Genomic DNA, 15,405 nt, shown 5'->3' with positions numbered 1-15,405 from the left:
GCTGCTGAGACTATTTTCTGTGCTTGTTGAATTTGCTTTTCCTACGGATACCATTTTGCTTGGCCTCTAATATGTATATATAGTGGGGTCATGTATATCCTCTTTCTTTGTGTTACTTCTACCAATTTTGGAGAAGAAACTTGGAAAATAATACAAGAGAATCTGAGCAAGTCCTACAGTTAGGATGATAATATAATTTATCATTTAAAATGAGAACTTTGTGTGGTGACAAAACATTATTAAAAATTACACTAGAACAACAAACATAAAACAAGGCTATCCCAGGCAAACTAGAATGAACCTACCTACAGCCTGTTGGTTCTCTATATAGGGATCACTCTTAACCTTGCATCTCTCAGCCCAGGCACTTCTTAGTGATGGTGATCTATAGAAAATCCCAAGTGGCATCTGCCCTTGTGGTTTGTGTCCATCTCTGTCCTGTTTTCCCTTAGATCTCCTGGGCCTGATTTCCCTTGGATCTACTTCTCATCCTTCCCTTGCTCCTGAACTGCAGACTTTCATATCACCTGGCTTCTGACTGCGTTAGACTCCTCATAGGCACAGGCAGAGGAAATTGGAGGACAGGAAAAGGGGCCTCCAGGGTATTTCACCTCCTCTTTCTTAACCTCAGGTGGCAACTCTGGCAGGGACTGCGTTACCTGAAAGATTCCCATTCCTGCCAGACAGTCCTGCTGTGGTCTATCTTTGCTAATTGTCCTTAGCAAGAGGAGTGGTATGATTTACTTAGGGTGATGATATCAGAAGAGGAAGACACTACCTTAGGAACAGAAGCTCTATTACATTAAAGTTAAGAAAAACAAGGAATCTTCTATACTGGGATGTTTTTATTTACTTTAACATGAATAATCCAGGTTCTTTATGGAAAGAATGCAAAACAGAAATAAGCAAAAGGACTGTCATAGAGTATACACACTTTTATATATTTTTCTCACATTGTAATTGAAACATTTTTCCTCATCTAAACATATAGATGTAACATCATTTTGAATATCTGGAAATTATTTCTCATTAAAGGATGATTCATTGTATATTTAATAATCTATTTAATATCCCTTATTTGAACACTTAACTTTTTCCTTTTTTTCCCTATTATAAACAATACTATGGTAAATACATGTTGGGATAAACATATGTGATTATGCACCAGTAAAATTATTTATCTATTATTAATTCTTCATAGTAGACTTTTGGCTTAAAAGTCATACGATTTTTAAGGCTTTTAACTCACATTACTAAATTATCCTCCAGGAAATTTATGCCCACTTTTATTACCACCAGCAGTAGCCGAAAGTGTTCCTGTCCTCCCCATCACTGACACTCCATACTATTGTTCCTTTCCTTTTTGTTGATTTAAAATATGAAAAAATATATTCCATTGCCTTATTTTCAAATTATTGTGTTACCATTAAACTTGTTATTTACTAAAAAAATGTTAATGGCCATGTTTCTTCTTTTATGATTTGCCTACAAATGTCCTTAGACCATCCTCTTTCTTAAGGTACCCATGTTGCTCCTTTAGTTATAATAAGCTAATTACATGTCTTCAGTTGTCATATGTCTTACATATATTGTTTTCAGTTTGTCATTTGCCTTTCAACTACAGTTTTAGTCTTTTATGACAGATAGAGATTTTTATTTTTATAAGAATAGTTAACAACATTTTCTTAGCCTGGAGTCAACAGCTCTTCTGCTTGCCATCTCTCTAGGTTTTGGCCAGTTAACCTCCTAAACTCTAATTTCTCATCCATAAATTGAGGAAGATGATAGTGCCTATCTCACAGAGTTGCTATTAGGATTAACTATGTTATAGTTTATGTAAATTAGATCTAAATGTTATATGAAGCTGGCATACAGTAAGTCCTCAATCTATTCAAATACAGCACCTCTATCTCATCATTTTCTCTCTATAGTCTACCTCAGGTTTCTCCTACCTATACCTAATTTGACTTTCCCTAGTATTATATGCTCTTACTCACTCCAATGTGGCATTTAATTAAGCTATTTCATTGTTCATTTTCCAGCAGTTCTTTTGTATTCATTCATTTTTCTGTTTAACTCTTTATTTCACTCTTTTTGTCCTTCATGTTTGTTATACTTATGTTATTGAATTTTCCTGAGGCTATAAAGAAGATTTTCTTCTGTTACCTACAATAGATTACTTTCAAAGGCATCTATTTCCTCTTGGTATTAGGGGTAAGATGCCATTTTATTTCCCTTATATTGTAGTATTTTCCCCCTCAGTCTCATATTTTCAGTTGTTTTGTTGTCTTTCTTTATACTTCTCCTTGAATAAAATAAGTTCTGCCCAGACTAAAAACTTATGTTTGCTTATAGGATTGCCCTTGTCTCTACTTCTTGTGCCATTGGGTGTTGTCTGAAATTCCTTCTCAGTTCTACAGCTTGAGGGCTGGACAATGCAAACAAGTCTCTGCTTCCAGAAGAAACTCTTCTAATGTAACTCTGGTCTAGTACGTATCTTTCATATCTACTACCTGGTTCTCCAATTTTATGAACTGATGGAAAAGTTTACAAAATAACATAAAATTTCTAGATAAACTACTACCAGGACTTTTACTGTTTCTATCACACCAACAGTATTTTAATTGTGGAGATTTCACCCACCTGGATACAATACATCACCAATATGTCCATCCTCACATTTGCAATCTTTTCTACCTGCTTTCTTCCCAGCTGCCTGGAATTTGCTATATTTGGGTTTATAAATTGGACCAGAGGAGGAGAAAAAGAGAAGGGATGAGTTGACAGTAGCATAGCTGCCTTATAAAGTTACTCCTTCTCACTTAGTGAAGGGATTGCGGCCAGTCCTCAGTTTGCTAGAGTCTGTAGTACTCTGAGTCAGGCCATATATTTTAAAGGACAGGTAAAGGTGTTTCCTTCCTTTTCTCATGCAGTATCTATTTCTGAAATTAAAAACTGAGTATATTTTGGGTACAAAAGTTGTTATAGATGGGGAGAGTCTTTCAAGTATCAGGAAACAAAGGGGAAAGAGAGGGCTGAGTCTATTGGGGGTAAAGGAAGATGAGTCTGATAAAGCAGGCTGGGAACAGACTGTCAAAGCCTTGTACACCAGGCCACTTCACTTGTATTTATAATGTAGGTAACAGGGAATCATGGAATACTTAACCAAAGGAATATCATAATCATATTTGAGTTTTACAATGATTACCCTGTTGGAATCATGGGATACGAGAAATTGGGGAGAATGGAGTCTAGAGTCAGGGAGATACATTTAGGAGCTATTACCATATCTAGGTGAGAGATGATGAAGGCAAGAACAAAGACTTCACAAGTTGGTAGAAAAGAAGAGGAAGAAAATGGATTTCAAAAGTGATTTATAGTCCTCAAAGTTAAAGGGGCAACTGAAGAGAAGCTTCCAATGCATTTTTTTCCCTTCTTCACACTAAAACAACAAACAGGACACAGGAAACAAAAAATGGAAACTCACACCTCCAACAAAAACTGAAATGTAGTGATGAATCAGAATAGTTTTCATTCTAACAAGGGGACGAGGGCTTTATGGAAGCACAGACATCCTAATAAGGGATCTTATAGGAACAGAACTTATTGAAGAAAAATGAGATGCAGGGCAGAGGGGAAAGCCGTGGATGCAGAAAGAGGCCCAAAGAGCATCAAGGGCAGGTGTGGTCTCCATCTCTGCATGATCTCAGCGATTTTTATAAAGAGGTTATAATATCCTTCAATATTTAAAGCAGTATCTGACCTAGCCTAAAATTCTCTGAAAATATGATTTATTGGTACCAAGCGATATATGCATATATAACATGTAATTTATAAAAATATATATATCAGTATATAGATATATAAATATATATTTATAAAAATATAAATAAATATATATATAAAGATATATAGTATATGACGAGCAACATAAATACTTTGAGAATGTGGTCTGAGGACATTTATAGGTAAATCACAAAAGAAAGATGGCCAGTTAACATACTTTTAGTAATTCTATTTGGATTATCTATATAATGTAATTCTATTTGGATTATCTATATAATGACTAGGGAAAAATCAGTCCTATATAGAAAATGGATGTGGGTATTAGATAATTCCAGAAGTAGTAGATCAAATATGTATGTGCCTTTTAACCTGAAATCCTAAGAAGATATACAAGAAGCTGTGCTGCACCCTTGGCCACATTTTCAAGCATGCTCAGAAACAAAGCAAAGCTGGTATTTGGGTCAAATTTACACAGAGACATACACACACTTAATTCCTTTCTTTTGGAAATTATCTTCTACAAAGGGCCCTAAAAAGGCGCCGATTTCTCAAGTTGGATGTGATCTAGGTAAACTTTCCCCTTGAAATTGGAGATCCCAGGCAACTTTTTGAACAGTCATTCTCCAAAGAGAAATGTCAACTATTCTGGGTTGCCAGATACTTTGAAGTTATTGTTCTTAAATGTAGTATAGAGGGCGTAGGCGAATAAGAGATTTAAAAATCTATCTTAAACACCCAATTCTTCAAGTTCTATTCTGGCTCCTCATCTTCTAACTAGGACTATCCTCTGCAAGTGAAACAGGCTTTCATCTAATTCTAGCTGAAACTTGACAGTCTCATTAGTTTTTGATGACATTTCCTGTTCCTTCCATCACCGAGGCCTTTGCATGACAGACTGTCTGGCTGGGGCCCTGAAGTTTTCTTCAGAACTTCAACCCTCTGGTTTCCAGATGGGAAATCTTTTATACGCACATCAGCTCTCTGCCCAATTGATCTGTTTGAGGTATTTCTTTTGTCCTGTTTAACTATTTTCCTGCTCAGTATCATTACTAGTATTCCTTGGAAATAATCTCTCCTCTTGCCCCACATCCTGCACTGTTAGGCTCCACAATGATTTACATAGAGGAGAGAAGAGGAGAGAAAGGGGGCAAAGTCTCCCTCATAACTCACATGATTTCAGAAACATTTCTGAGAAAGACTATCAACTAAGAAAGAATTTCAACCACTCCTCTATCCTCCTTCTCCTGCTCCCTACCTGAGGTTTTGTGGCTCTTCTGTGCAAGTGCTTTGGGGACTCATTCAAAATTCTAAAAGAAGTTAGAAATTCAGGAACATCTTAGCCAGGCAGTTCTGATTTGGGACATCTAAAGCAGTCAAGATTCAACTGAGGCTGCCATGATCTGAAACCTTGACCGAGGCTGGAAGATCTGCTTCCAGGGTAGCTCACTGATGTGGCTGGCTAGTTAGCACTGGCTCTTGGTGGGAGGCTCCTTTCCAGGTGGGTCTCTGCATCAGGCTGCTTGAGAGTCCTCATGACACGTGGTTGGCTTCCACCTGAACGGGTGATCCAAGGGACAAAGGTGGAAGCTGCAGGGCCTTTCACAGTGCTAGGAGAAAACTGCAATTCCATTTACGACCTCGCATCAAAAGTCCCACATCAGTTCCATCATATTTTAGATCACACAAACCAGATGTGATTCAATGTGGGAGGGAACTATATGAGTGTAAATACCAGCAGGTAGGATGGTTGGTGGCCATCTTGGAAGCTGACTATTACCATTATTTAGCACTGGTCTTAGCATATAAAAGTCTTTATTAAATAAAGGTTCATTTGATTAACATGAAATTATTTTGTTAATAACATAGGAGTCTGTTATATCCTCTTAACAACTTTCCTTCATTTGTTCTTGTAAATGTTCTATTCTTCATAACACCACAAAATGAATGCTCCTAAAACACTGCTTTCTTTCTAGCTTTCCTTATCAAGCTCTAGTCTCAAACCCTCAATGGCAAGTTACCAGTTCTTAGCTGTCAGAGTCAAGTTTAGGAGGATTTCTTGGAAGCTTCTGTTAAATGAAGGATAATAAGCCCTATATTTTATTCAGTTACCTAAAATGCAACTTTGAAGATAGTTGGCTCTTTAGTACAAAATTATTTTTAGAAAAAGGCTAAAACAAAAGTGACTAAATAAACAATGTGGACATTTAGTACATTTGACCCACGCGAGTTTCTAGAAGAGATCCAGACAATTGCTGTGCAAATCAAGGAGAGAAGAGGATTATTGATGTAATATAAAAATCTTATACATTATTTTTATCAGCTTTTAATTTTTAGTTTACTCTCCATTTACTCTGCTAAAGGGATGAATTAGAAGAACAGATTATATAGACATGTATATTTATATGTAGATTATATGTTTATATATATAAAATTTAAAGTTCACTCAAGAATGTGTATTTTTCTGTATTCTAATATGTGGTACCAGATGTTCTGTGAGTTTATTTCCATCAATATAATCACTTGGGGAAGATATCTCTTACAACAAAAGAGATTCTCTCCTTTAGTTCTTTCTGGGACTCAGCACTATCAACAGCAGTTAGTTCTATCCCTTCACCCAAGTCAGTTCCACGAAGTCTTCCATGATCACTCCTGCCACAGGGAATGTCCTCTTGCTGCAGGGTCCTGCTGTCGTTGCTATCTGTACCACTCATAGTGTACAACATTCAATGCACTGTACTGCCAGCTATTTGTTCATGAGTTTTTGTAAGCTACTCCAAGCACATTATGAGAACCTTACATTGTTTCCTACTTATGAAATGAGTTGAAGAGAGTAAAGGTCTTGGCACAACTAGGTGTTCAATTAAGTGAGTTCTTTCCACTTTCACGTGTTTCCTACCAGGACCACCAAACACACAGCCATATGCATCAAAAACATGGATTCAATGTTTGTGAACTGACTGGAAATCACAACGTGATAGCCTCTGTGTGGGCATATTATATTACACTCTGTATAAATGAAATCATCATGGACAATATTCACATTAACCCAAAGTTTCCAAAATAATCAACCCCACCTCAGAAAGTTAATGAGGGGCATAAGGGCATTGAGTGTGCTCTCTCCAACTAGACAGATGTTTATATTCCATATACAACTTCACTTGCACAGATTCCCACTGAGACTTACTGATTCTTATGTGGCCCCACTGAGATACATGTGGTCACAAGAGCTGGTAGATATTGAGACCTATTCTCTAACCATGGGTGCGAAGGTAGGTTTATACACGTGTGGGGGCAGCAGCAGACACAGATATTCACCGCACAGCCTTGAAAAGGAAGAGGGATAATTATTTCTTTATTTCTTTTTTCCTCCCTTCTTTCTACAAACACTGACGCTCTACAATAAAGTTACAAAATGGAAGCCCACAAATCCAATCAGGCTGCAGATTTTAGTCAGAACAATGGTGATTTTTCTTTTAATTAAACCATTTAATAATGAAGAGAGTCACACAAAAGTTTCCCATTCAGCTTCTCTAAAAAACTCTGAGGATCTGTCAACACGGGTTTTAATGCCTGTATAGTGACCAAAGGGTAGAGCTGAGTAGCAACTGCCCTTACCAGAAGATTAATATAAAAAGAGCCAACAAATAAGGAAGCATCTTAAAAGTAGATGTCAGATGTAAGTAGCAGTCTTGGCTGGAATAAAATCTTCTCATCGAGTCAAGAGAAAAATAGCTTGGGGAGGAAGGAAGAAATTTTCAAGGTAATTTGAATGCAAGATAAGAAAGTTTCATGTAGTTTTGTAGGCAATGAGGAGCTATTCAGGTTTGTTTCTCTCTCTTCCTTCATTATTTCTTTGATTTTCTTTCTTTCTAATCTTATTTTGCTATCAGTTCTTTATATTGGCATATTTTCTGTTTATTTTTACTATAAAATTTCTTTCATAAACAATCTCTTGTCAATTCCCTAAGAATGGATAGAATAAGAATCTAAGATATTTATAAGGCTAGTACTTACTCCACATAACCTATATTAAAATAATTTCTTCTTGATAAAGGCAACTTAATTTCTTTTCAGATTCCAGCCCTAAACCAACAACATAAGGTACCAATCTGTTGTAGGCAATTAGACTATCTTGATAGGAACCCGGGAAGAAATGGGGAGATGGTGTCACAACTGTTAGTCATTTCTGTCATGTGACAACAAAAAAAAGAGAATACTCTCACATTTTAGAACACAAATGTCTCTAGCTTTGCTGGGATTCCTAAACTCTGGACATCATAAGCAAAATTCTAGCCAAGTGTACTTGCTAGCTAGGATTAGAGAAAAGAGTCTGTGTTTCTACTTCCTGTTTTTATTTGGTTGTTATCAGTAATCCTAAGATTGTGTAGTCACTAATCAGGTTTTTGTATGTTATTTATATGCAGAACAGTGCCACAACAATTCTGCTCTGAAGATTTCATTTTTCAAATAGATAGACAAGAATTGTGTATGCTCCTGTCCACGTTGTCCCATGACAAGGAATGAGATCACTCCACAGAGGACCAGCTGATATGTAGCCACCTCTGGCCCCTCAGGTTGTGACTTAAACCTCATTCTAGACAGCATTTTGTAAACCTTCTTGCCATATGCAGAACCTTTTCTGGTTCTAAGGGCTGAGGTCCCTCAGCCAGAAGTGTACTAATAGGTCAAGTTTGGTGGTATTCAAATATACCCCTTCCCGCTTTTTTTCACTCCTCCCATGAAAAGGCAGAGTCTATGTCCCTTCTCTCTTAATCTGAGGGCCTTGTGATTGCTTTGACTGATAGAGTACAGTGGAGTATAGTTAAGTGGCTTTTGAAAGTAAGTCAGAAAAGGCCATGCAACTTGATGCTATTGGGATGTTTGCTTTGAGTGAAGCCAGCTACTATGTAAGAAGTCCAACCATACCCTGAGACCACCATGCCAGAGAGACCACACATACATGCTCAGGCTGGCAGTTCAATTCATCCTCACTAACATACCTGACACGTGACTGACGCCATCTTCGGCCCCTCAGACCAGCCCACCCACCGCAGGGAACATAAGACATGCCCAATAAACAGTCCTCACAAAATTGCACTCAAAAGATAATGTCTGTTTTACACTGCTAAGTTTTGATGTGGTTTGCTATGCATCAATAGTAACCAGAAAATACACTGACCACTAATTTTTGTTTGGCTGCAAGGATAGAACCAAGAATACTTAGTGCAAGTTAGGAAGAGGCACATAACAATTCAATATGGAGAAAATTCTTCTAATATATTCTACAATGGAATGGGTTGCTGTGAAAGGCAGGGAGATTCTTGACACTGGAAGCAGTTAAGCAGAAGCCACATGACCATATGCTTAAGATGTTGTCCTAGGAATGAAAACATCAGATAAAGAGGAAACAAGAAAGGCTTCCAACTGAGAATACTTCCTGTAGGCAAAGCAATATTAAAATGATAATATCTCATTTTACTTAGTCCTCATTTATCAAAGTGGCTTAAATATATTGTGAAAATAAAGGAAAACTTCATTTAAAATGGAGTCAGAAAGCTCCGAAGGGAGAGCGCTCATACACATACCACTCACTGCAGCTGCATAACCCGCAGGAAAAAGGAAGATAAGGTCTGCATGTATAGAATTCTTTGTATAAAATTCTCTTGGTCTCAACCTCTTATCTGTGATGATAAGAATGTTACTTTTCTCCTGGTGTATGGGAAGACATTTTTCACATGGAAATTTCACCTCTTGTTTTTAAGAAAAGGAAGGAGGATCCCTCCCTGCCCCAGCAACGACTCACCAATCGCTGCTTACAGCCAAAAACAAACTGCCACAACCTCAAACTCTTGCTCTTCTCCAACGAACTTTTACGCAAAACAACTCTCCACAATTTCCTCCTAAAACCTAACAAAAGCTGACCTTCCCCTTGTCTCTTCAGACTTGCCTATGGTTCGCCATAGTTTTCTTGTCCCAAATTCCTCTGCTATTCCCGAATAAACTCATTATTTTTTTGAGCTTGCCTCAGTTTACCTCTTTATTTGGGTTGACAATATATTTATTCAACTTAAATATCAGGACAGCTCTGTAAGGTAAATTGTGGTATCTATTGTCCCTATGTTCTAACAGCTAAAGCTAATATATTTATTAGGTACTTACTAAGTGTCAGGAGTAGACCAAACACTTGAGACGTATAATCTAATTAAATCCCAAAATAACCCTATGGGATACATTCTATTGTTATCCCAATTTTACCCAAGAGGTAACTCAGTCACAGAGAAGGTAAATAATTGTCCAAGGACACACAGTTGGTATGTGAGGGAAAGGCAGAAATCAAGCCCAAATAGTCTGACTCCAGAGACTGGACTCTTACCACTATTACAAGACATCTCAGGTTGGGTGTGTTACAATCCATATCACATCAGTGATAATAACGGCTGACAGATTTGACTTGTTTTCATAGAGTCTTAGGGGATTCGTTCCGGTTTTTTTTTGTGGTGTGTGTCCAGTTGCGAGTGTGTATGTATGTGAGTGTGAGTGTGTGTGAGTGTGTTTGATTAAACAGTAAAAATACAGATTAATGAGAACTTAGATTGATTAAAACCTTTTAAATTTCCAATAATCTTAACTTCTTGATGTTAGAGTATGTATTTACTTAGCCGGCCCACTTAACAAAAACACATTGAGTTTTCTCAAAACCACATTATCACAGTATTGTGGAACTAGAAGAGTTTGAGAAAATATTCTCTCTCTCTCTCTCCTTCCCTCCCTCCCTTTACAATAATAAACTAATATTTTCTCAAGTACTTATTCTATGCCAGGCACATTGCTGAGGGACTTAATTCTTTCAGCCACCTCAAGGAGATAGAATGATATCATCATGCACAATTTCTCAATGAGAAACTGAGGTTCAGAAGTTACATGAACAACCCAAAGACAACTTTAAAGTGACAGCATCATCATTTGAACCCAAGTCTTTCTAGAGGAAAAGACCAATAGTCTTTAACTACCAATAGTACCACTATTAAACTAATCCAAATAAAATCTAATCCCCTATGAATCCTTCTAGAAAGAGTCCACATTTTCCTCAATAGCCTATTCTAGTATAAACAAATCCTTACATTAATAAACCCCCTTTATATTTTAGTTAATAATCTTATATTACAATATAAATGTTTTTCTCTTCTCTCATTTAAGTGGAGATATAGAAATGCTAGCTTTCTCTATGAAACAACCTTCCATTTTTCACATTACTGATCAGCACTAGTTTATTACTTTGTTTAAGGTGGCACGATATTTTGGTAGAAGAAATACTCAAGTCAAACTCAGTGTAGTTGACTGTGATCCAGGCAGTCCTAGGTTAAAATCCCACCTCCAAGATCTTTTAATTCTTGTGACCTTGTGAAATCTTATTTCTCCTGTATGAAAAAATAGGATATTACTGCCTGCCTCAAGGGTTGTGTGAGAATTAAATGAGATTATGGGAGTGATCAGCATGGTGTTGTAACAAAAATAGCTGCCAGGGTCTATGCTTTATACACGTTCAATCATATAATCCTCACAATAATCCTATGAAGTAGATACCATTATTATCATTATTGCCATTTACAAATGAGGAGAAGCTAAGCAAGTTGCATAATGTTATCAAGCTAGCAAGTAGTAGAGCCAGGATTTTTTTAAATGCAGGCAGTCCGGGTGCTTTTGATCACAATGGTATGCCCATGTCTTGAGTAGGCAGATCAATCACGGTAGCCACTTTTTACTGGTAATAATAGTAGGATTCAATAATGTGTATTCAAATGCAGTCCATCTGCAGGGACATGAATAATTGACTTTCCTTCATTCCCTGTAAATATAACATTCCTTATTTATAAAATGAAAGTTAAAGCACTTATATCTAAGAAAAAAGTCTCAATGCAAGTTCACAAATGAAATACTGAAATATACTATGGTAAAGTAAAACAATTATTTGAGTTGGTAAATTTATATTTGATATTCTGGTTCAATGAGTAGTTAAAAATAATGTTGATGCCAATAATAAAAATCAACACTCATTAAGCACTTGTACTGAAACTTCTAAACACATCACATGGCCCATCTTATTTAATCCTAAAAACAGCACAATAAACCAGGTACAGTTATTTAACCTTTTAACTTAACCAAAATCAAATACAGTTACTCAGCAAATAAAAAGTTAAAGTGAGAGAAATGGTAACAACATAAATGTAAAAATGATCTGCCTTTTTTCCAATCAATGAACATATTTCCCAGAGAGAACACAATTTTGCAAACATAAATATATTTTTCCTGTGTTTAGTCTTAGTTGCTTTGCTCATCTTATAACAATGACATCTGACTATGCTAAATACTCTTTCAAAGTACATATATTTCATATAACATCATCTGTAAACGTAAGCCAATTTATTTGTGGTTCAAATAAAGAATTGGTGGTCCATTCCAATATAGAGGAAAAAATTGCTATGTTGGATTTATTAAGGAACAATATGTCTATATACTACGGTATGTCTATATATATATAAAGGATAATGTACCAGGACCAACTGGAGTTTATCTCATTCACAAGGATGCTTTTACTTTAAAAAACAAAACCTATAAATATAACTTATTAACAGATTAAGGAGTAAAAGGATATAATTTTCAAAAGAGTGATATAAAGCTTTAATTAAAATACCATATCTATTATAATAAAAAGCTTTTAGCAAACCAGGACTTACCCCATAAGTCTACTGAAATGATTAATAGTTAATATATACGAAAAGTTACTGGCATATAGTAGCAGTATATTCATAATTATAAAACAAGACCTAGTCAAGAATATTTAATGAATTCTACAGCAACATAATTTTTAGCAGTAGAAAAAAAAGAAAGAACACTTTATTTAAAAATGCAGATCAAGACAATAATGCCAAATTTCACCACTTCAATTTAATATTGTATTATATAGGTACTAAATAGCATTAAAAAAAGGAAAATAAAGTTGAAAACATTAAAAATCCAGATAAGAATCATATTGGTGGCCATTAACAGATTTTTTGGTTGTGTATTTAGAAAACTCAAAGGAATCCAGAATGAATAAGAGAGTTTAGCAAAGTTGATGGACATAAGATCATTTTCCCGGAGTCTATTATATTTCTATACAAGAGCAAAAAAGTTAAAATGCAATTTTTAAAACTGAGAAAAATACATATGAAAGAATATAACAAAATATTGGGTACCTATGAATGAATCTAACAAATAGTATGTAAGATCTTTATGGAGAAAATTTTAAAACTTTAGAGTAATAAGAGTAAAGAAGATCCAAGAAAACAGATTCATTACTTTCTCAGATGAATTGACTAAATATCATAAGATATCGATTCTCCCCAAATGACGTCTAGATTAAATGGAGTTCTAAAAAATTTTCAATGTATTTTTCATGGAAATTAACAAGATGACCAATCAGTTTTATAAAAACATGGTCAAATTCAATAGCAATTGGCAAAATTAAAAATTTTGACAGCATCACAGCTGGCAAAGTTACAGAACAATGAGAACGCTTGCTAACTGTTGATGGGGATATAAATTGTAAATCTTAATTTGGTATTTTCTTGTATTGTTGGACATTTGCTTGCCTAGAGATGTTCACACATGGAAAGGAAACATGCACATGGAAACATGTACAAGATAGTTCATAAAAGCCTTGTTCCTCAGCAACAACAACAAAAAAACTCTGACAAAAACCCAGTATTTAAAAATCCACTGACAGGAGAATAAACAAGCCTATGGTGGAATTAGCCTTCTCCATTCATTTCCCACCTCATACAACACGTTTGCATAAAATCCAAGAATCTTCCATCTTGATAGGCAATTACAACAGGCATCCCTCCTCTGGACTGATCCTTGGACTTAGTGAGCAGTAGCTTGGGTTGGATTTCAGTCTCTACTCCTGTTAGCTACTTGTGCCTGACAACCTGACATATTCATAGACTAGAATTCCTCACAGAAATGAAAACAAACTATAGTTACATGTAGCAAAATGAACAGATCTTAAAAATGTGTTGTTGACTGAAAAAAGTATACTGCAGATTATGAAATACATCGTTTGTTAAAAAAATCTAAAAACATGCACAACCAAACAGTATATTGTTTAGGGATATGTACTTAGTAAAACCACAAAAAAAAAGAGTAAAAGGTTTATTAAAAAGAAAATTTAGAAGTCATTACCTCTACAGGGAGAATAGATGTGAGCTGAGAACCACAGAAAACTTCACCAGTATCAGTAATGTTTTAATTTTTAAGTTTGGTCATGGGTTGTTACTATGCTTCAAGCTTTATCTCTATACCACATACGGTTTTGAATATATCAAATATTCAATTGGTCAAAAAGAAATTAGAAAAAATAAGCTTAAAGATTGTTCTAAGACATGAGATAGAAAAATCTGAACAGACAGAATCAATGAAGGAGCCCAAACATCCATCACAAAGCTATTTCACAAAGAAGGAAAAGAGAAGATGGAAAACAGAAATTAATACAATAAAATGACTTAAGAAAAATTCCCACAGTCAAAAAATAATAATAATAACCCTACACATCAAAGCATCAAAACACACAGATTGCTGAGAAAGGTAAATGTCAAACACTCTAACCCATCACTGTGAAATTTAAGTCCACCATAAATAAAGAAAAGCTACTAAAGATTGACAGTAGAGGAAGGAAAGGGGGCAGGTGAGGACCTTAAGTAATAGGGTTTGAACCAGGTTAGCACAGAAATTCTCATTAGTAAAATTGAATTCAAATGTGCTTGTAAAGTTCTGAGAGAAAATGGTTTTGATTTGGAAACATACATAGATTTTCAATCAAGTTGGTGGGCAACATAAAATTACTTATCTACAATTCACTCATATTTTATTTTTACTTGGAGATATATTTAAACAAATTAAAATGAAAATAAAGCAAAGCACAAGGGACCGAAAAGCAATGGGTCCAAATCAGGAAAGGAAGAGCAGGTACTGCCCGGACAAACAACTCTCCAACTGTTATTTGATCTCCCATTGTCTTCTCTCTGGACGCCATTCTCTGGCTACCGGCCTCATAGCACACTGCAATTTTCCTTTGTAGCAGTGATCGCAATTCTAAATAAGTTATGATGAATGTAATTTTGGTAACTTGTCTGTCTTCTGGACTTATCAAGCTCGATGAGGGAGGAATCATGCCTGTAGTTCTCACTGCAGCATTTTTAAAGCTTAGCCTAGAACTGACCATTAAGCGTTCAGAAACATTTTTGAATAAATAAATGAATACCTACAAGCATGTTCATAACAACTCCTTTCAACCAAGCCTTACCTTCAAACTGCTACTAATTCATTTTTTTCTCTCCACTGCCTACATTCTGGAAACAATTATAATCCAAATATCTGTGGGTATGAATGAGGCCACATTAACAGCTCTACTTCCTTCCTCCAATGCTAATCAGTCATGAAATGCATGCTTTGGATACACGAAGTCCCTCTACGTCCAGTTTCAGTTTAGTCACTTATACCATCATCCACCCAGTACCTTAACTGCCTTCCAACGATGTCTTAATTTTACTCCCTGTCCCTAAACGTGGTCTCTTGAGT

Source organism: Diceros bicornis, chromosome 7 (assembly GCF_020826845.1).
Source record: "Diceros bicornis minor isolate mBicDic1 chromosome 7, mDicBic1.mat.cur, whole genome shotgun sequence".
Lineage (NCBI taxonomy): Eukaryota > Metazoa > Chordata > Mammalia > Perissodactyla > Rhinocerotidae > Diceros > Diceros bicornis.
The sequence above is the reverse complement of the archived record's forward strand: the minus strand, read 5'-3'. Positions refer to the sequence as shown.